The sequence below is a fragment of the Phoca vitulina genome, unplaced genomic scaffold (assembly GCF_004348235.1).
Source record: "Phoca vitulina isolate PV1807 unplaced genomic scaffold, GSC_HSeal_1.0 scaffold43, whole genome shotgun sequence".
Taxonomy (NCBI): domain Eukaryota; kingdom Metazoa; phylum Chordata; class Mammalia; order Carnivora; family Phocidae; genus Phoca; species Phoca vitulina.
Window position 1 is genome coordinate 9,556,993 of NW_022589746.1, and position 23,204 is coordinate 9,580,196.

General features: G+C 37.7%; 1 protein-coding gene across 2 annotated transcripts in view; it reads left to right on the forward strand.

Moving 5' to 3' along the window:
• The window catches only part of CHRM3 (cholinergic receptor muscarinic 3), a 471,578-nt gene that overhangs the window by 129,619 nt on the left and 318,755 nt on the right, over window positions 1-23,204 (forward strand). For both annotated transcript variants that reach the window (XR_004302521.1, XM_032430380.1), the window contains exon 2: window positions 4,544-4,656. The gene's annotated coding sequence lies outside the window, so the exon portion shown is untranslated. The remainder of the gene's footprint in view (window positions 1-4,543; window positions 4,657-23,204) is intronic.

The following is a 23,204-nucleotide window of genomic DNA, read 5'->3' on the forward strand; positions in this document are numbered from 1 at the left end:
CCATAGTGTCTTCCAATATTTATTTATTCTGCATGAAATTGCCTGTAATGTTAATGAGGTCTATCATAGTTTTTTATATTCTGCGTTTATAGACACATATCCTTATGGTAGACTAAATTCCATACTTCTTATAGCAAACAAAGCATAATATAAGTTTCACAATATAACATTCCATAGTGATAAACTGTTTCCCTTTTGTTGGGTTATAATAAGAGTAGTAACAATAACCACCACTGATTGACTATTTATACAGCAAGTATTCTGTTAAGAGCCTCTTTCAACAAAGTAGACACCAAGCTTAGTTTGTTTTATGGAAATGCCTGGAATTTGATATACTTAAGTTTCTACTGTCTGTGTGACATTAGTCAAGAAAAAACTTCCTACTCTTTGCTCACCTTTAACTTCCTCCTCTGAAAAAAATAAGGCTAGAAATGGCTGACCTTGAGGCTGTACCCACCAGAGTCTGGCACATAGTAGATGTTCGAGAAGTGGGGAAGATCATCATTGAGAACTACTCCTGAAGTTGATTTGCCCAAATCAGTAAGATAAAGAGATGTATACTATTTTGTGCATATTTCCAGATGGATTTCCAGGATAATTAAGCAGTCGGTGCCCCCGAGAATGTGCTAAGTGTTCATTTTTTATATACCAGATCCTTACCGGGTTTGCTTTTGCATTCTTCTTGTGTTCATTCTTCATTTATTCTTTCAACAAATAACAGATGCCTTGTGCACCAAGCGTTTCTGAAGTCACTGTTACACTCAGGTTGCAGTTGGCATGAAGGAGGTGTTGTCTGTTCAACAAGAGTCAAAAGACTCAGGTGTGGTCTCCACTGCTAAGCCAGTAATAGGCAGGCAGAAATGTATGTGGGATGTGTGTGTGTGTGTGCGCACGCACGTGCGTGCACATGTACATCTGTGTGTGTTACACGTTTGTCTTCTCCATGAGACTATAGTGGGTCATTTTGATATCACATCATATCAATGAAGCTGCTCAAGATATAGCCTCCTGGGAAAGACACATGTTAACAGAGAATACACTAAGACTTATAATAATAGATTTATGCACAAAAGGTTGTGCCTGTATAATTCTGCCCAAGGGATTAAGGATGGCTACAAAATTCACTAATGAATTAAACATTTTTTCGAGTGAATACCAATTTATCAGTGCGATTAGAAAAGGGCTCAATGTTAAAAAGTGTAATCTACCCAAAGAAAGCCGAAAATGCAAAGTCAGGAGAGACCTACCTCTGCAGCAGCCTTTTTCGTATAGCTGTAATTGGCATGGTGGATGGCTGAGTATTAGGACAGGAGGGTGGGAAGGTAAACAGGGCTATACCTGAAAGAAGATAGGAAGCAGGTAAATACCACACACTTGCCATGTGACAGGCGGTACGCTGGGCATCTTATGTGTATTTTTTCTTGTAAGTTTTAGAATAACCCTGTTTTAGAGGTGATGGAAATGAGACTTTGAGTATGAAGTTGTTCAAGGTCATACAGCAAGAATATGGTGGATTTGGTGTTCAGAGCCAAGTCTTTGAGATCAGAACCCCTCATCTCTTCACCAAGATAGCAATTAATAGTTAAATGGGAAACCACTTAAATGGCTTCTCACTAATTTGGGTTTAATTAACTTCTGTGAAGATAAATCTTCAGGATTTCGTTCTGTGTTGTCTCAAACTTCATTGAGAGTACAGAATGAATGTTCTACAAAATTTATTTTTCACTTTATTTGGTGTCTTTCAAATGTGAATGTTTCTTCTTCATAAAGACAACATGGTTTTTTTTATGCTACGTAGCAGATTCTTTTCTTTAAAATAGGATTTTTAGGGGCGCCTGGGTGGCTCAGTCATTAAGCGTCTGCCTTCGGCTCAGGTCATGATCCCAGGGTCCTGGGATCGAGCCCCGCATCGGGCTCCCTGCTCCGCGGGAAGCCTGCTTCTCCCTCCCCCACTCCCCCTGCTTGTGTTCCCTCTCTCGCTGTGTCTCTCTCTCTGTCAAATAAATAAATAAAATTTTATAAATAAATAAATAAATAAATAGGATTTTTAATTTTTTAATTTTTTTAAGTTTTTATTTATTTATTTTAAAAGATTTTATTTATTTATTTGAAAGAGAGAGAGAGAGAACATGAGCAGTGGGGAGGAGCAGAGGGAGAGGGAGAAGCAGACTCCCGTTGAGCAGGGAGCCCGATGCGGGTCTCAGTCCCAGGACCCTGAGATCATTACCTGAGCCGAAGGCAGACACTTAACCAACTGAGCCACCCAGGCGCCCCTTTAAGTTTTTATTTAAATGCCAGTTAGTTAACATACGGTGTAATATTAGTTTCTGGTGTACAATTTAGTAATTCAGCAATTACATACAACACCCAGGGCTCATCACAACAGATTATTTTTTATAGGCGTTATGCTTTGTTTTGCTTATCTTCATCACCCCTTTACCCATCCTTAGGTATGGCCAGTGAGAACATCTTGAGGTGATGGTGGCCAGCTTTCTCCATCCATGTTCATTGGCCCAGCCTGTGTGCCAGATTGAGTGTGGCTGAGTCTCACCTCCTTTTTGGCGCCTCCTCCAGGGCAAAGCCCCACTGCCCCCCAAAAGGCCTGGCCATACTCCATGCAGCTGTTGCTTTGCCCCTTGGACTCCCCATCTTCTGGGAGGATTGGATTCCTACCCCTTGCTTCCAGTCTACCCGAAAGCACCTTCTTTCCCTAATAACATCCCCTCCAAAAGGAGAACTAACAACTCTCTAGACCAGAAAGCAGCCAACCATTTCAATAAAAGGTCAGATAGTCTATATTTTAGACTTTGCAGGTCATGCTATTTGTGACCACCTCTCAACTCTCCCATTGTAGCCCAAAAGCAGCCAGACACGAGATGTAAATGAATGGCTGTGGCTGTGTTCCAATAAAACTTTATTTATAGACTCTGAAATTTGAATTGCAAATAATTTGCAGGCTTCTTTTGATTCCTTTCAACGATTTAAAAATGTAGGACCCATTCTTAGCTCAGAAACAGGCGGAAGGCTGCAGTTTGCCAGCCTCTCTCTGCTCTAGACCGACTGTGCTCCAACGGTACTCACTGCATCTTCGGTGGGGTCAACTGGGGTCTGACCATTGGGGTGTCTGATGTAGCTCTTTCACGACAGCATCTCTAATCCAGAGCAGCTTTTGCTAGTTCCTTCCTAGAACCTTTAGTCATTTCTGTTTGCTCCTGTCTTTGTGCGAGAGGAGGACTGCACGAAAGGATCTGGTCATAGGGGAAGGTGGTTAGGTTCTGTCAGCAAGCTGGTGTCTGATCTGGGAATGAAAGGTGAATTCTTTTTCTCTGGAAAATTTCTTTGTTTTTAACCTTTCGCTGTTCTTCATGAACCTCTCCAATTCAAGTAAATTAAACTGACTACTAATCACTTCATAATTCTTCGAGTGAACATATTTGACCTTAATTCACATGATTTTTCGGATTACTTGTTCTCCTTTTTTTCCCTTGAGATTATGTTGCAAACAGGAAGATAACTTTGGCAAGTAAATGAAAGGATCGATCAAACAAGAGTGTGAATTTAGACAAAAAAGATATGCCAATTCCCAGTTTGGTTGTTGCCATTTATTTGTTCATTTACTCAGCAAATATTTACATGTGCCAGGCACTAAATCCCAAAACGAAATCTCACTCTACAGCACTCCATACAGTGATGAGCAGAGTACCATGCTTGTCTTCCAGAGAACTGCAGGGGAGGCAGAGATCAAGGAGATTCATCGTTCTGTGATCCTCTTTGTATCTGTTACTCATATTGGAGGACGTATGGAGTACAAGTAGGCGTGGGATGATGGTGACACATGTACCTGGACACTCCACATGATATGGTGGAAGAGCATGGCTCTGGAGGTCAGAGTCTGGGGCCAGTCACTCTACTATTCTGAACCTTGAATGCTGTAAATGAGGAAACTATTTATGTTGCAGCTTTGTTGTGAAAGACTAAAAAAAAGTCATACACAGGCATGATAGGATGTTCAATACATAGGCCCTAAAAATAATTCTACATGCCTTTTGTTTGTTTTGTTCTTTTTTTTTTTTTTTAAGAGAGAGGGAGATAGAGTTTGGGGAGTGCGGTGGGGAGAGGCAGACGGATAAGGAGAGAGAATCTTAAGCAGGCTTCACGCCCAGCACAGAGCCCTATGCGGGGCTTGATCTCACGACCCAGAGATCGTGACCTGAGCTGAAGTCAAGACTCGAATGCTCAACTGACTGAGCCACCCAGGTGCCCCTATTTTGTTCTTTATTGATAAATGTATAGCCTTCCAGTAATGTCATACCAATTTACTACTAAATCTACTACTTCCTAATCAGACTTCTTTATTGACGGCATAGTGTGTTTCCACGGCTATACTATGCATTGTGGAGAAAACAGAGATGTGTGAATTAAGGCCCCTCTGCTGGATTGTCAAACATTTTTTTTTTAATGCTGTGTATTGGAAAGATACTCTTCTATGAATGATATGAAATAATATTTATTGACTTTGCTATCTCTTTGTGTTTCTTTTTAGATCTGAATGGTGATGGCACACATTTCGGTTACGAGTTGCTCAGTGAGCTGTGGATCGACGGAACTTTAAGCATCCCTGTTGTGATGCACGCCTCGAAGCCCCTTCACTGTTAGGTATTATCTATACATTATCATTTATGTGGTTATATTGAGATCTTCAACAGAGTGTATACATTTACAATGAAAAATGTGCAAATACATGTGTTCGTGTTGATGTTGTGAATATGGCTAGATTTATTCTGGTTGTGTGCCAACCAATTGCAAAATGAAAGAACAGGTTAAAATGTATCTGTTATGTGTGTGTATGTCTATTAGTACCCCTAGTATATATGCATCTCCATAGCAGGATTTAGAAGAATTGAATTTTACCTCTTCTTTAACTGAGTAAAAAAATGTCACTGGAAAGTTGCAATGGCTTTTGATTGTTTAATATCATATAAATCTGGCAGTATAAAAATTTCACCTAATGTAATGTTTAGAAACGGTTCGATTTTATTATAGTTTTAACCAACAGGATATCTGATAATGCTTTCACTTACCCAAGTGTCACATGGTAATTGACACGTGATGTTTATGGTGTAATGGAAAGGGAATTATACTATGTCTGAAAACCTTAATCTGATATATCATCTGACCAGTTCCTTATAACATGAAGATATAGTATATCCGTGTATAGTCCAAGCCTCAGTTTCCTCCATCTGCAAAATGAGAGGAAGAATTTCTGCTTTACCTAATTCATAAGATTATTTTATAGGTCCAGTAAGATAATAATGTGAAATTATTAGTTAACTGCAAACCCCATAAAAATGGTATGGCTGTGGTTGACTCATATTTCCAATAAGGAATTGGATAAAAGTTGTGATCATACTTTGCTTTTTTTTTTTAAGTTTTTTAATTTAAATTCCAGTCATGTTAACATACAGTGTAACATTAGTTTCAGGTGTACAATTTAGTGATTCAACATTTCCATATATTACCCCCTGCTCATCACAACAAATGTACTCCTTAATCCCCATATACTTTGCTTTTTAAGTTGGTTAAAACAGCTTGATATTTTGTGTGTTTTTCCTCTAAAATATAAATTATAAAATTATACTTAATTTTAATTCATGACTCAAGTGAATTTCTCGTATTTGAGAAAATTACGTTTAAATTTTGAGAAACATGTTTCTCACCACACTGCACACACCAGTCCCCACCAACTGTAAGAATTGTGTTTCTGCTCCTGATCTCCAGGATAATTTCTTATTAGACTTAATTTTGGGTATTTACACTTGGAGGAGAAAAGATACACTAGATACTTTTTATGTATAGTTTAATTTCAGGATACTAAGGAAATGATATAGAAATTCAATCAGATATTAATCATTTGGTTTAATACATTTAATTCCTTTTCACTGCTATCTCTTCAGTACCTCATATAACCATTCTTTTTTGTTAACAGAATATAGCTACTCAGTTTAAAGTAAAAGATTGAAAATAAAAATCTTAACAAATATATTTAGTAAGATTGAGAAAGACTTTTTCACTAAAATTAAACAAGTTGTTATATAACCAGGCCAGTGCAATGAGACTGGTTTGCAAATTATTCGCCAGAAATTGATATGATTATTATTGAAGGGGCAATGGTTTATTACATGAATCAAGTGTTTGCGTTTAGGTGAGACAAAAACCTTAATAACAGGTAACATATATTCAGTTGGTAATATCATCATATAGTCCTTAGGTATGAGGGGCTGTCTAGAGTCAGACTGGGATTGCAACCCAATTCTTTCATTTTCCAGCTTTGCAATGTTGGACAAGTCACTTAATCTCCTTGTACCTTTGTTTGCTCACCTGTAAAATGGGTCTAATAATAAAATTATCTCATAGGGTTGTTTTATGGATTACATGAGTTAGTAGAGACAAGCGCTTAGGAGCTCTTGAGCTTAGTAACTAATCAGCATTAATGGTTGTTATTCACTGGATGAGTGTGGGATTATGGTGACCACCACAGATTTTGGAATCAGAAAGCCCTAGGTTCAAAACCTTTATTAATTTATGGTGGAACCTAGTCACTGAACCTTTTAAAGTCTCAGTTTCAGTGGGGGGAAGGGAAATAATTAAAATATACTTCATACTGCTTTGGTTAGAATGGTTTCCCAGAGCATCTGGCGAGGAGTGGTAGCCAATACCTACATCAAGAGCTGTGAAGATATAATCACAAATTATTATATAATGCAGTTTTAAAGTAATTTAAATCAGAGATTCTCTGATTCTGAAAATGTCTTTCTTGCCATATGTTATATTTAGGGGACTTTTAGAAATGTGCCCAATTATAAGATTTACTTTGTTAGATCCAGAATTTCAAAAAAGACAAACGAATAAATCAAATCATAAAATGCAAACATAACTTAAATATGGCATCCTGACTTTAAAAAAATCCATTAGCCTTTTTAGGCCTATCAGGCATATCAGCTCAGTGTTTAATTTGTTATGAAGATTGGACTGTTACCACATTTAAAATAATTTTCTTTTCTAGAAAAATAGGGAAAACAGAAGAAAAGAAGTGGAAATGCAGAACGTATGTCACAAAATGATGGGGAGGAAGGGCTTGCTTTTTCAATTCTATGGTCATGTAGTCTAAACCATATTGTATGCTTATTCTTGTTATAAATAAACTTAAGGTATTGTCCTTTGGGCTCATATTGGACAAAATTCAGTGGTTGTACTGGGTGGCATATTTCAAATGAGTCATCATTTTTTTCCCAAGGTGGGAAATAATGATAATTTGGGGCAGTGATCTGCGCCAAGAGCTAATTGCCTGGCTGCCATGTATCACTCAGAACAAAAAGCCAAGTCTCCTTGCCTCACATGTTAACTATAAACCACCTGGAACAGTGATGGTGTTTGGTCAGTCCAGCTCTATGTCCATCCATAATAGTACCCATAGAGTCTTTCACATATAAATTTAACCTGACTTGTTTATAATTCAGATTGTAATATTCTCAGTAGTTGCTTTGTACACTGCTGTTATTCTTCCTGTTTATTTTTGCAATAGCATTAGCCTTTAAGAGTTTGCGCATGATGAGGACAGTCATGGTTGTGGAGGAGGCTTTTGAGTGTAAAGGTTTTGGAGGTGCATTCCTAGCTAACAGCCCTCATTCCATGTACGTGTGCTTGGGAACCTTGGTGAGAGATGACCTTGGTGCTTCTTCTGACCTCTTTCCACAGGGCTCTGCATTGTTCCATACTTTCAGTCCTTCAGCATGGTCAACATTCACATCTTGAAATCTTGTATTAAGATTTAGGGTGTAATAAAAAGAAAAAGCAGAGTGATGGTGCTCATCCAAACAAATGGATTCTCATGTTGCCCTACTTATTTCCATGGCCATAATATATTTGTGATGTCTATCTCAAAAATTATTTGTGGCTTTATGAGTGTCCTTTTAAAGGAGTTGGATTTTATACACATCCATGGAAGATAAGTACTATTAACCTGAATAGGGGAAGGTGGAATGTGTGTATTGAGTAATTTAACATTCTTATAGGTTTCAGCTATCTTTTTTAGAAATACAGAGATGAGGGCACCTGGATGGCTCAGTTGGTTAAGTGTCTTAACTCTTGGTTTAGGCTCAGGTCATGATCTCGGGTCCTGAGATTGAGCCCTGCATCGGGCTCCACACTCAGCTCGGGGTCTGCTGAAGATTCTCTCCCTCTCCCTCTGCTCTTCTCCACCTACATGCATGTTCTCTCTCTCTATTTCTCTAAAATAAATAAATAAATCTTTTTTTTTAAAGAAATACAAGGAAAACAACCAAACCAAAAAACCCCCTCTAAGTCAGTAAACAAAACCCTCGTTATGTAGCCACAAGAAATTTTATTGAAACTTATTTTAGTGGCTGTATATAACTCAGAAGCAGACTTCAAATCATTTAGTTTAATGTTTATTCTTGAATAATACAATTTTAACAGGAAAGACCATTGGGTCCGCTAAACCAGTATTTTAACACTCAACATTCATCTTTGTTACTTAATGTACATCAGTCATATACAGAGGAGTCAATGCAGGCTAACTACGAAGAACGCTAAGTAACACGTGGTAGCTCAAGCCATTCAGCTTTCACAGATGGCTGTAGATAGGTAAGTGGAAAGCATTAAGCCAGTAAAGACGTATTTAAGAGAGGAAAATGGGCTGACAGTTTTCAATGCATGAGCTATTTTAGATTGACATGCTTCTAGCAAAGAGGGATAATGTTTGAATGAATCATATATCAAGAATATTCATCCAGTTGTGTAAGCAGAAATATAGGACTAATGTAGGACTAATGAATATTCATCCAGTTGTGTAAGCAGAAATATAGGACTAATGTAGAAATTTAGGACTACTGTAATCACGATATTAAAGCTTTGATAGGCTCCAGTAAGTAGAGAGCAATACAGCAAGAATAATATATTATCGAAAGAAGTAGGTTGTTTGTTTTTTTTTTTTGTTATTCCCAAAGGTAACACTTGAAAAATTTCCAGATTGTTTCCTGATAACTTTTTGTCTTTATGTATTTGAAGATTAGAATATCTCTGTGACTATTTTCTGACATTCTTTTTAGCTAAAGAACTTACAGTTGTATGTTGACATATAGTAATAATAATGGCGACAACCATCTACTGAGCTAGTAACTATGCAGTGGGGTTTCATCTCAAATTGTGCCACATCATCATGTCATCTTCACAACTGCTGTGCAGGGACAGACTTGTCACCTTCTTTTTACAAAGGAGATGTATAATATGCATTGTACACTACTGATTCACATGCATACTTACATAACCTAAATTTGTAACAGCCTCTTCCCTGCAGGATGGTCACATACATATGGAAGCATATCGTATTTTATGAATGTAGAAAACTAATTTGATTTTTGAAATAAAATTAATTTTGAAAGTATAATACACTTCAGGTTTTCAGCCATGTTTATTTCATATCCTAGAGAATAAATAGCTTATAAAATTATAATTAAAGGTTTCCTCTTTTATCCTTCTGCAACAACCGATATGAATAAAAATGAGAATCTGCAGTTATTTGAAATGTGTCCTCAGTGACAGATACAAGCAGGTGTCTTTCAGGAAAATGCATTAAAAATGCATTTTTAAGACTGGACAGTTTATCCTTAAAGTTAAATAATATCTTATTCGACATATTTTCTTAGGTCTTACTTTTTTTCACATGAATGGTCAGTATATATGCCATGAAATTGGCATGTGTTTCATAGTGAAATTGATTGCTTCCATAAAATTGAGATCAAAATGCTTGGTCTCAACACGTATCTTCTGTACACCTCACCAAATGCTTTCACATTCTCTCTTTTCAACTCAGTTAGTTGAAAAGAATTTTGTTGATTTGTCTCATATTTTGCCTCTCTCTCTGATGGACAGATATTAACACTGTTTTACTCTCCTTTTAGATGTGCACTCAACAGATCTATTTCCCCCAACAAAGAACACATAAATGTAATAAAAAATAAGCTTGGAAAGCAGAGGTAGTTTTGAAGAAGTAGTGGTTTTAACATTTGCTTTTAAGTAAAGAAGGTATTTATAATATGTTGAAGTCATTTAAAACTTGAGGGGACTAAATAATCTGAAAGAAAATCATGATTTAAATTACATTAGTTAAATACTTGAAGCTGAAGAACTCAGGTATTCCCTTTATTCATTCAACAAATATTTCTGGACCTCCTTCTATGCAGTGGGCATAGATTTTTGTTTCTTGAAACAAAATCCCTGTCCTCATGGAGTTTTTCTAGGTAGCCACTGGGGAGTGGGGAGCAAGAGGTATGGATGAGGGAGTCAAGTGTGTGTGTGTTTATGCATATATATACATATATATAATTTATTTATATATATATTTATAGTGACATATATATATACAAATAGTAATTTACTAAATTTAACTTTACATAAAAGCAGTTGCTTTTTATAGCAAAAAGAATTCTTTCATTGAACTTTCTCGAAAGCATAGTTTTTGATTATATAGTTGGAAATTCTTACTCATCAAAACTCCATATTTTGATCACTTCCAGAAATGAAAATTTTGGTAAACATCACAGTCTTTGTTTGAAATGGTTCATGTGTTTCCTATCTTGTTTTCTTTATTCATTGTGAGATTATTTGTAGGTGCTCTAGGATCTAAAGGAGAAATCCTCAAGACTATTTTGTGCATCATCAGACTGCACAGAGAGGGGTTATAAGGGCTAAGGGGGACAGAAAACTCGCACACCATGAGACCCAAAGGGGAAAAAATAACACAGAGAGAAGAGAAGGAATTCCAATTTTTTATTCTTCAATTGTGGTTGAAGTTCTCTCTGCTGGAGCATGGAGTAGCATGGATGTGTTGCACTTGTATTATGTAGTCATGTGAAAGTTTGTTGTAGAAACAGTCGTTGATTCATATACATTACTTAATTAAAAATGTAGTATTGGATGTGCACTTAGAGCTTGTGATGAAAGGAACAAGTAAAAAATTGGATAAACAAAGTATCATCCATAGACTGTGCTGAGCCTGTTTTCCAACTGGAAAGTGAGTCAATCATTTTTAGTGATTTTTGGATGTGCTATAATGACCTTTTAAGCTCAGCAAATAAATGGATATTAAATTCCAATTACTTAGGTTGCAGTGATAGATAAAGTCATCCATTCCTCTTGGGGAAATGAAAAACGTCATAGCTATGCATTCCTTTAAAAATATATTTTTTTTTCTTTTCTTGAAGCACAGCTTCATGTTTGAAAACTTACCTACTTTCTAGGTTCTCTGACTACATGATTTTGGTGGCTTTCCCAAATCAAGATCACTTAACTTTCATGTCATTGATGTAAAAGTCAGTGCATGATAGAAACTGTGCTACAGAAGATTTTGCAGCCATTCTTGTTAGTGGATTTTTAAATTTAGCTTTTTTAAATAACCTAGATTAAAAAATAATGTAGTCAAATGATAATGTCTAATGGCTTTTTGACAGTGGGGCAAAAACAGTGCTGAGGTAGAAGAACATGAATAGCTCATCAGTGCTAATTTTGCCTTTTTCCACTACTCCATATAAAGAGCAAAAATAAAGGATTTCTGCCAAAGTAAAAATTGTGGACAAAGTATCATTGAGTCCCCATCCTGCAAGGTGTAGCACTCTTATAGTAGAGTAATTACAGCTGCATTTCAATGTCTTAATATTCCTAGTGTTTGTCTATTAAAATACATTAAACAGGTTATAGAAATGTTAGAGTCTTGGGGCACCTGGGTGGCTCAGTTGGTTAAGTGTCCCACTCTTGGTTTTGGCTCAGGTCATGATCTTGGGGTCATGAGATCGAGCCCTGAATCAGGCTCTGCACTCAGCACAGAGTCTGCTTGAGTTTCTCTCTCCCTCTGCCCCTCCCTCTGCTCGCATGTGTGCAAGCTCTTGCTCTCTCTCTCTCTCCATCTCCAGCTTCCTCAAGGAGGAAGCACATAAGATAAGTTGCAAGATAGAAATAGTAAGTTTAAGGCAAGGAAGAACTCATTGTATAGAAGCAGTTCCAGGTTGTTTATTTCAGTTTTGTTAAACCATCAGTGGGAAATTAACACAAAGGAGGGCACAAAGGAGGACACAAATAAATGTTAGTTGAATTGAATGATGCCCCTGCTTATCAATTTCTTCGAGAGATCAACTACAAGCTTAGACTGTATTACCCAAGGTGTTTATTTATTTATTTATTTTTTTGAACTTTAAAAAGTAACTGGATCATGGACTTTAATCTCATTCTTTCCTTTATGCTGTGAGCTGGGAGATCCTCAGGGGCTGTGTAGAGTAAGGAAAAGCCACTTAATTAGTAGAGAGGGCCCTCTCCCTTTGTTCAGATTCTCTTTTGCCTGCTAATGAGAAAGGCAACTCAATCACATTGCTCCTGACACTCAAGACTTTTGTGTTCGGCTGGATGCTGAACAAAACTCGTCTTTCCATCTGAGTTCCCTGTCAGTGTTGTTCAAACTTCAAGGATGACCTCTGAATCAATCATAAAATCAGCTTAGTAGATTGCCAGCAGCATTTTTAAATGAAACACAAGAAAATAAAAAAAAATGTCAGAGTATATCCCATCATTACTTTTTATAAAGCCTTTGTTTCATTTATATTCGTATGTAGATGTGTTGGGTCAAAGGTAAAATGTGTTTATTATTAGGGGCCACAGTCAAAAAAAGTTAGAAAACCACTGTTATTTATCTAATGCCCTCTCATTCTTCTGAATTCTGTTTTCTTAATTTGTCCTTTTTAATTCATCCATTTTCAAAATCTTCATTTCAGTAGCTCCTTTATGCCCGTGTAGACAGCTCCTTAGTTCCTCACTATCTCCCTTGTGATAGCCGACACTTAGTAGAGAGCTCCCCGGAGTGCTCTCTAAATGTCGTTTGAAGGAATGAGTTAATGGCATTCTAACAGCAGTTACAATTTTGTAAGTCCAAATTTGAACTTAGTTTTTAATCCCACTCTTTTGACCACCGGTAATCACCACTGTGCAGTTGCCCATTGGAATTTCTGAGTCATTTTCCTAGTTCCCTTGCCTCTTTAACCAAAATGAGTGATCAATCCAGACAATTCCATCACCTAACGTCCTTTAAAACAATCCTATTCTTGGGGCACCTGGATAGCTCTGTCAGTTAAGCATCCAACTCTTGGATTTCAGCTCAGGTCATGATCTCAGTGTCATGAGATGGAGCCCGGCATCAGTCTCTACACTGGGCGAGGAGCCTGCTTAAGATTCTCTCTCCCTCTCCCTCTGCCCCCCAACCCCCTGTGCACATGCACCCTCCCTCTCTCTTTTTTTTTAAAACCAAACAAAACCAATCCTATTCTTTACCTTGCCATGACTACTATTTGGCCCTGTGATTTTATACCCAAACTATTGCAATTAACATTGTAACAGACTCTCGACTCCAGCATTGCTCCCTTCTGGTAGGTCATTGCTCTTCCTGTTGGAATCCTTTCTAACACACAAATATGAATATTTTACTTTTTGTGTAAACATTTCCCATAGCCACGCTCCCTTTGTCTTGAGATTAAAATCCAGACACATTTCAGTGACAAGAAGAGGCCCTCCAGTATCTGACTTCAGGAAATTCTCCAAACATATCCAACCCTACACACTCACACAGCTAACATTCCAAAGCGGGTTGGTATTCTCAGTTATTATGCATGTTAAGATCTTTTGTGTTACTGGGCCATTAGGCTAACCTATGTTCTCCTCTTTGCTTAGAATGCCTTCACCTCTTGTTATGCCTGGAAAATGCCTACACATCCATTAACATATTGGTCCAAGTTTTTTGCCTCATGTAAGAATTCTGAGTCCCCTGAGTCAGCTTCTCTGCCATTACTTACTAAGTATTTATGGAACTGAAATCCTGCACTGTCTTTATGTTCATCTTCCTGTCCCTAATTGGGCTCTGAGCTTCTCTTGCATCCGTATTGCCAATTCCCCTTTGTAATCCGAGATAGAACCTGTCAAAGTGCTGAGCACTGGAAGGATGTCCATATGGGCTGAATGAATTCTTGTACCAGAAACATCTAAGGTATCTGGCAGGCCTCTTCCACTGATATGGCCTTCCTTTTCCTCTTATCCCCACTGTACCACTGGGATAGTTCTTGCTAGACTCATAAGTATGACACAAAATGGTATTTACAATAACCATTCTCCATCACTTTCCCTAAATCTGAAAGTTTTATAATCTGTGAAAAGGTTGTATAAGCAAAGTAATATGTTTCCATTATTCACAATCCATGGAAACACCTTGATAACCAGTTGATATTCTGGACCTGGGTTAAGATCATTTTACAAGGATTCACCAGTTTATGTTCCTACAGTGTATTTCCTAAAGATATGTTCTAATACGGGCACAAACACTTATTTAATCACTAGCATTTAAAATCAGATCTTGGGGGGCACCTGGGTGGCTCAGTTGGTTAAGTGTCTGCCTTTGGCTCAGCTCATGATCTCAGGGTCCTGAAATCGAACTTCTCCCTCTCCCTCTGCCCCTCCACACCCCTGCATTGTGTGCACCCTCTTTCTCACTCTCGCTCAAATAAATAAAAACTTTTTAAAAAATATTTTAAAAAATAAATAAAATCAGATCTTGGATTTCAGCTTAACCTTGACCCTAATCTTGACCTTGAACACTGTTATACAACACATTTTCCCCAATTGCTTTTTATTATAATCAAAAATTTTTAATTGAATGCCAACAACTGATAGTTTAAACATTGCATCAGATTTTAACATCAAATTCTGAGGGGCCAACTTTTTTAAATATAGTATTTTCTTCATAAGATTTCAGGGAAAGTTAGGAAGAATTTCGAGAGAGAACATATTGACTGGTTTAATTTGGTAAAGAAGACATTCCTGTTGCAGGAAGCTAATCAACATTTCTTGTGCCTGAGTTGATGACATTGTTAACTTCACTGGATGGCCATGATAGTGTATGTTTAATAAGGGAAAATTTTGCACTGATTTTATAATTGTAGATATATATATAACACTATTCCAATGACTATGATGTGCCTTATACTTTTCCCCTGTTTTTCACTGCAGAGCTCAGTTCTTACACAATTGATCATTTCCAATGTGTCATCCAAATCAACCATTAAGGGGAAACAAAACATTTCATGGCCCTTTTGTTTTGGGATGAACAGCAGTGGATGTCACATTGCATTTTTCCAAGTAAATTTAACAGTGATGCATAGACTAACTAGATACCCTTTATTTGTTTAAAAAAAAAAAAAGGTACAAATGGTGAAGTATAGTAACTTGTATGCAAAAATTCTCTGGGACCAACAATTTATGTATGCAAAGAACAGGAAAAAATATTGAGAAATGTTTTCTGTTGTAAAAAAAAAAATTAAACAGTATCTTTATACAAGCACATTAATTAGAAAATACATCAATACTTCTACTTCTCAGTTAATAAATTTATAGTAACATTAGGAAATGAAATATTATTAAACTGTTTTTGCTAAATCTTTCTTTAATATATTCTGCTGTTTTATTGTAACTCATAGGCTAACTGCAATTTTTATGATCACTAATTTTTCCATAGTTTTATACACTTGAAACTACAAAAAAAAAGATACAAAAAGTAATACAAAACACCTCTAATCTTACCACTGAAAAACTCCAAAGTAAGTTCAAATATTTTTATATTGTAGACTTTTTTAAATTTTATTTTTAAGTAATCTCTACACCCAACATGGGGCTCGAACCTACAATCCCAAGATCAAGAGTCACACGCTCCACCACCTGAACCAGCCAGGCACCCCTATATGCTAGACTTCTAAAATTTACATAGTTTTACACAAATGTGGGATTACAAAACTCATACCTTTTCCTCTTAATAATATAACAATACATTCCCATTTTCCCCATTTTCTGTTCCTCTAAATATTATTCTAAAAAGGATGCATAACATTATGTCGTATGGGTGTACCATAATGTATTTATCCCATATTAGTGATCATTTCGTTCATTTTCATTCACTCTGTGTGACATTTTGAAAAGAAATTTAAACATCCTTTGATATAAATCTCTGACTATATCTGGGTCCTATGACAGCTCCAACCCCTAAGCCCTTCTCTGAAGATCAGACTCCATGTAACAAAGATGCCGTCCTCATGTGAGTGCCTAACAGATAGTTCTAAATTAACATGTGCAGAAATGGACTGTGGATTTTCCTCATTCCACCCCAAACGTGCTTCTCCCCTATCTGTCCTGTTTCCCTTTTCCAAACTTTACTCCTTTCCCAGGAGAACCAGGCAAAGCCTAGGTGTTGTTTTTCTTCCTTTGCTTCTTTCCTCATTTCCCACATGTAATTCACCAGGACATTTAATAAGTCAGTCTTCATAACACATCCTCCCACACTGGTAGTACGGCCACACCCGTCTGGGCGTGCCTGGGCCCATCTTCCCACCGGCTCTCCCTGCTGCCACTCCTGACACCTGTCCCACCTCTCCTCTGCTCACAGTCCTGCGGGGGCTTTCAGAACCCCTGAATAAAGTCCAGACTCTTAATCCTATAGCTGCCAGGGCCCCATATGACAGTCACCCGCTCTTGCTCCCCCTCATCTTCCGCCACCCTCTTCCTCTTTGGCTCTGTGTCTGCCAAGCTGGCTTCTCTCCGCCTCGGTCAAAAATCCCCTCCCTTCACACTCAAGCTGCCTCTTCCTTTTTGCTCAGGATTTAGCGGACGTGCCAGCGCCCTCAGTGGCTTCCTGCCCAGTGCATAGGAAAGGCGCCCCAACCACTTTCAAACAGACCTCCACATTTTGTTTCCTGCATATGTGTATTATTTCTTAAATTCTCGTCTATTTGTTTATTATACATTCACTCATCAGAATGTAAGCTCCGTGGAAGTAGAGAAAAAGACTCTGTCTTATTCACTCATAGCTCTATCTCTAGAACCAAGAATAGTGCTTACAGTGTGGTGGAGACTAAATATTTACTAAATGAACACATAAATCCATGAAGATGTATTACTCTTAATTTGTATTAAATAGAATTTCTCAGTCAAAAAAATTTTTTAACTTTTTTTTTGAACTTTTTGCTTCTCAGTGTTTAGTCACCATACCTCCAGAATACCAGTTTTTTCCTTTCCATCACCCATTATATGGCAGGGCTAAATTTATTGCACTGCCCCCCAAATCCAACAGTGCATACATAATTTTGTTTTGCCAATTCAGTGTACATTATTTAACCAATCCTTAAAATTTTAATACTAGTTTCTACCAATGGGGCCCAAACAGTTTGAAATTTGAAAATATCTCTCATTAAAGGCCCACACACTTTTTTTGTTTTTAAGGTTTTATTTTTATTTGAGAGTGAGCACGGGTGGAGGGGAGAGGGGAGTGGTAGAGGGAGAGGGAGAGGCAGACTCCCAGCCGAGCAGGGAGCCCAATGCGGGGCTCCATCCCAGGACCCTGAGATCATGACCTGAGCTGAATGCAGAGGCATAACTGACTGAGCCCCCCAGGTACCCCCTCACCACTGACCCAATCCGTGCAGGCCACATGTATCTGATGATGTCTGGAAGTAAAGGATGAAGCAAATGGGGACACATTTATTGAGATTCTGTTAGGCACTATACTTGTTTTCATTTAAGTGTTTACATATAAGTCATTTGATCCTCATGACAACCCTAGAAAATAGATATTATCCCTTTTTTCCAGATGAAGAGATGTTCTCTGAGAGATTATGGTTCATGGAACTAACAGGTTGTAGGACTTAAATGTGTGCCCAAGTCTGGCCAGTGCCAGAGCCCAAACTGTTAATGCGACATCACAAAAATAAAAGGTTTGTGTCTATCATCCAAATTTTCTGAGCCTTAATCATTAAGTTTTAGTGTGGATTCTGGATATTCGTGTTCTATTCAGAGCATTTTTAAAAGAAACCAAGTGTTATTCCTTTAGAACATTTCCACAGACTCACGTATCTGTTTTACCACATAAAGGAAAGTTTTGCAGGTAGTGAAATGGAAGAGACCGGCATCCACCATTTATACAGGCAAAGAAATGATAAACTGCTGTTGCACGTTTCAGCAAACCTTTATTTATGCATTAATAAAATCACATCATCAAAATTGGTTCAGATGAGATTTATATCATATTCTAGACTTGCCTTCCTTCTCATAAAGGGGAATATGTCCTTTATTCTAAGGTTGATGTGGAGCAAAAAGGCAAGAAACCATGAAGGGATCCATCCAGGTGCAAACCCTTTCTTTAGATTATATAATCAAAATTATGAATATTTATTTGTTTCCAAGAATAAGTAGATCATCACAGAAATGGCTTCAATCAGGAAGATGAGGTCAGTTTAGAGTGTGCATGAAATTGTTAAAGTTCCCCAGAGAGCTAACTTCAGAAAGAGTCCTCAGAATGTCACTAAAATAACCAATGTTTGGGTCCATAAAAAGTAGAAGAGTTAAGAATGGCTTATGCTAAAAAAAAAAAAATTTAGTAAGAGGTTTGAATCACTTTTATACTAGTTCTTCAGATGTATGAATGACCTTTTCATGATTGTTCTTTTTTCATCCCAGACATTTAGCAATATAATTCAATAATCGTGAAAAATTCCAAATGGGTTCACAGAATTCTAAGTTTTTATACTATAGCAGTAATCTATTTGGGGGCAAGGAGGCAATATTTTAATGAAAAAGTTATGTTTTGTGACTTTTTTAATTAAAGGGAGGTGGGCATAGTGAACTAGAATTTCTTTATTTATGGTAACTGTGCACATAGCTCAGTACACATTTGACAAGAGGCTATTTGTAGGAAGCTAATTTCGAGTGGAAACAAATAGTTGTGAAAAATGAGGAAATCCTGCTGGAAAAAAAAAAAAAGTGTGACAGGATCACATCAAATAGGAGTGTTAGAGTAATTTACTATTCTAGGCAATCCAGCAGCTGGTTTATCTAAAGCGTTTCTCTTTTTCATGAGCACTGGAACAAGGACAGGAAATGGCTCAAAAAGCATGCTGACTTTCCTCTAACAGATTTCTGTAAAACTTTAATAGCAAAAAATGAGTTTTAGAAGCTCAGTTCTTAGCCATTTTGGGACTCTTTAATGAGACAATGCATATATTTCTAACTTTAGTTACTCAGAAATTATCCTAGAATGGAGACTTTTTCAAATAGAGTAAGGATAAAAGGAAACAAATTTCTGCTTATGTCATTCATAAAAAGTGTACTAGATTGAACTCAACACTTAGAATCAGTTTTATAGAATAATGAAGATTTAGCTAACCATTGAGAAAATGATGCAGAGACCTACTGTAAAGTAGGATATATGTAACATTTTATAAAACTGCACTTAATTGTTCCAAATAAGGAGACTAATATAAATAGTAGCTGGAATCCCTAAAGATACAAGAACTAGAGTAGATAAAGGAAACAGGTAAATCATACAATGTAACAATGTATCTGGAAAAATATTTTAATGCAACTAATAACTTATAGGTAGGATTATCTTTTTAAAAAATCATTCCAAGAGATTTGAGTGGAATCTCTTTATAAAGTCCCCCCCACACAAAAAAAAGAATAAAAAAAGCTTCCTTACCAGGGGTTGGGGAATGTGGAAGATGGGGAGGTGTTGGTTCAAGGATACAAACTTTCAGTTATAAGGTGAATATATGAGATATATATCTTAGGATATATGATTCCACAGTAGTGGTTAACCACTGCAATGAACAATTTTTAAGTAACAAAAATGCATTTTTCATTGGAATTTTTGTCTCCTTGACTCTAGATTTTATTTGGGTTGTGGGAAACAAAAATCAAATGCTGTTTATGAGTTTCCTGACGTCAGAGTAAAAAATTACCACAGGGGCACCTGGGTGGCTCAGTCGGTTAAGCGTCTGCCTTTGGCTCAGGTCATGATCACGGGGTCCTGGGATCGAGCCCCACATCGGGCTCCCTGCTCAGCGGGAAGCCTGCTTCTCCCTCTCCCACTCCCCCTGCTTGTGCGCAAGCACTCTCGCTCTCTCTCTTTGTCAAATAAATAAATAAAATGTTAAAAAAAAATTACTACGAACTTTATTTTCTCACAGTTCTGGAGGACATAAGTCCAAAATCAAGATGGTGACAGGGCCGCACCCCCTCCCCCCATGGAGGTTCTAGGAAGAATTCTCACTCTTCCAACCTCTGGTGAGTGTTGGCATCACTCTTATCTCTGCCCGGATCTTCACATCAGCCCCTCTTCCATTTGGGTCAGATCTCTGTGGCCTTCCTCTTATGCATGTAACACATTTAAGGCTCACCTAGATAATCCAAGATAATCTCCCCACCTCAAGATTCTTAACTTAATCACATCTGCAGAGACTCTTTTTCCAAATAAGATCACATGGGCAGGTTCCAGGGATTAGGACCTGATATCTCGTGGGGAGCATTATTTATCTACTCTATGCTGCATAGAGTTTCCTATTCTCAACTAGCTTTAAATCTAATATAGTTTGTGGAACATATTAAAATATAGGTGTTAACTAGAGCTTTTTGTTAAATACAACTAATCAAAGCTATCATAGCTGTAATAGTACAAGATAGTGGAGACTTGGGGTGAAAAAAATTAGTTTTGTACCCAAATTACTTTTTACCCCAAATACTTCATCTGTTCTCAATTACTGAGGTCATACTATAAAGGTCTATGGTTCTGTGCTAATTAAATATTATAGAAATCAAGTTTTAAATGTTTCAGTACAATTTATTTAATTTATTAGAAATTTATTTTCCAAAGTTTCTTGACACATTTTGCCTAAATGGTCCTCATTGACGTATATTGAAAGTACATTAGAATACTTGCTATTAGGCATTTTTAAACTTAGGTGGGTAAGTGAACTCTCTCTTGTTCTGTTTTCTAGTGATAATTTCCTCACATTCAGACAATTTGTTCTCATGGTAAAGAAATTAAAATCAAAAAACAGCTCCAACCTGGTCTTGTTTTATAACATGTCCAACTGAGAAAATGATACATGTTGAAACACCACGTTAACAAAACAGTTTTCATCCCAAGCATCTTTGATTTTGATTCAGCAGCATGTCTGCAAGAGCAGACCAAGCTATAGATAATAATGTGAATCCAGAGATTATGTCATTGTATCTGTTATTATGTTAATTAGTTTAAGTGAATTACCAATGTCCAGCAAGACATTACTCACTTTGGAATGCATTTCACTAGCAATTTATCATAGTAATAAGAAGCAGGAGAGACATATTGGTTCCTTAAGTGGCAGCAATTATACCTGCTAATGGAAAGAGAAGCTGTGGTTATTAAAACACTCTATATCTTTTGCATCAGAGTTGTTCATCTTTACTTAGATGCCTGATTTCAGTTCCTTTTAATTCAGGTTCTTCTGTTTATGTTTATTACCTTGAAGGATTCTTCAATCCCAAGTTAATTATTTGCTTTTTATTCTAAATTGCTGTCAAATACAATGGGATTTGAATTCCTTATGGGGCATGAAAATTTCTCCTAGGAATGCAGATTTGAAAGGAACTTTGCAGAAACTTGCTTTTTCTCCCTTGACCCCAGTTCATAGAGAAATATTGGCAATTCAGTTACTTAGTTGTAGGCTCTTCAACACAGCCAGGCTCTTCCCAGTGGCGGAGAGGCAGTCTGAGAAGAAGGGGTGCCCGCGGAGTGCAGCTCTCTTGGTAACAAATAAGATTCCTTTCACTGAACACAAATACATATATTGTGTCTGGTACAAGCTCATTTGCAATGACAGATTAAAAAGTCTTTGCAGAAATGTACCAAATTTGTGTAGAGTGAAATCGACCAGATCAAGATCTTTACTCCAGGATGACTGGAAGAGCTTTCTAAGAAACACATCATTGCAGGGCACCTGGGTGGCTCAGATGGTTAAGCAGCTGCCTTCGGCTCGGGTCATGATCCCAGGGTCCTGAGATCGAGCCCCTGCGTCGGGCTCCTGGCTCAGCGGGGAGCCTGCTTCTCCCTCTGCCCCTCCCTGTTCATGCTCTCTCTCTCTCTGTATCTCTGTGTCTCAAATGAATAAATAAAAAATCTTTAAAAAAAAAAGAAACACATCATTGCATTGGAAGGATTGAATGTAGTAGCTCTATATTTCCTAGGTGTCTCAGGAACTTAAAATTAATTCTTTGCCACAATTTCATGAATGCCTTTTCTTAATTGTAAACAATGTTATAATATCCTATCAAAGAAATATTTAAGAATTATTGCTAGGTACTTTCAGCCTACCTCTGACCTCATTAAAACCAATAAGCTCTCTTTTAGGTACTTACTCTCTAATTTTAAAAAAAGAACTTGATGACATCCTCTTGGCACTGTAGTTAAAATTTTTGCTCTCAGTGCAACACACATATGCAGAAAAAATACATTTCCTTTATTTTAACTCTAAAACACTTTCAGAATTTATTTTGAAGCAATCATTCAAGCAATGCCTTAGGTACTGCTCATTGTCTTGGGACACGATCTGCTTCAAGTCACCCACCACTCCCACCAGTGAAGATGACTTCTATACGTGGAGATGAATGTGTGGCTTCCATTATATCATGGAGCATGTGATCCACATCATGGGGCATGAGGCTATCTGCTCCCGGCTCCAGGATGCTGCCCTATCTCCTCTGCCCCGCTTGTCCTGTGGCATTTAATGATGAAATCTGGATGAGTAGTAACCTCGAGGCAGGTCTGTTTTGGCACAGAGTCTGTGGTTTTCCCTGGCTGACTCCCCATCTCTTTAACACCTGCTGGTGGGTTCTTTCTAGGCCCCTGTGGGATCTTCACTGTATCCCATTCTGCTCCAGCAGGGCTGACACTCTGCTGTCCCTTCCCCCTGCTGTGGTGGCCTACTCTGGCCAGTCTGCAGACAACCCCTCAGCCACTTCTGAGCCTGTCTCCACCTCCAGGAACTGAGCCAGGCTAGGAAATGGAATTTGCATGTCTCCCCTAACTAGTCATGCTGGGCAGCTGAGTTCCTGTTCATGGGACTGTACCCCAGGCTGGCGTGGGCAGCCTCTTTCCAGAGTCCAAGGTAGGGAAGTGAGACAAAAGCCCTGCTTTGCTTTGCATTCTCTTCTTTAACCTGCCCTCCCATCCCATGGACAACGTGGAGAGAACAAAATAGGAATACATACCTCTTAGCCTTCTCCCTTCTCTTCTT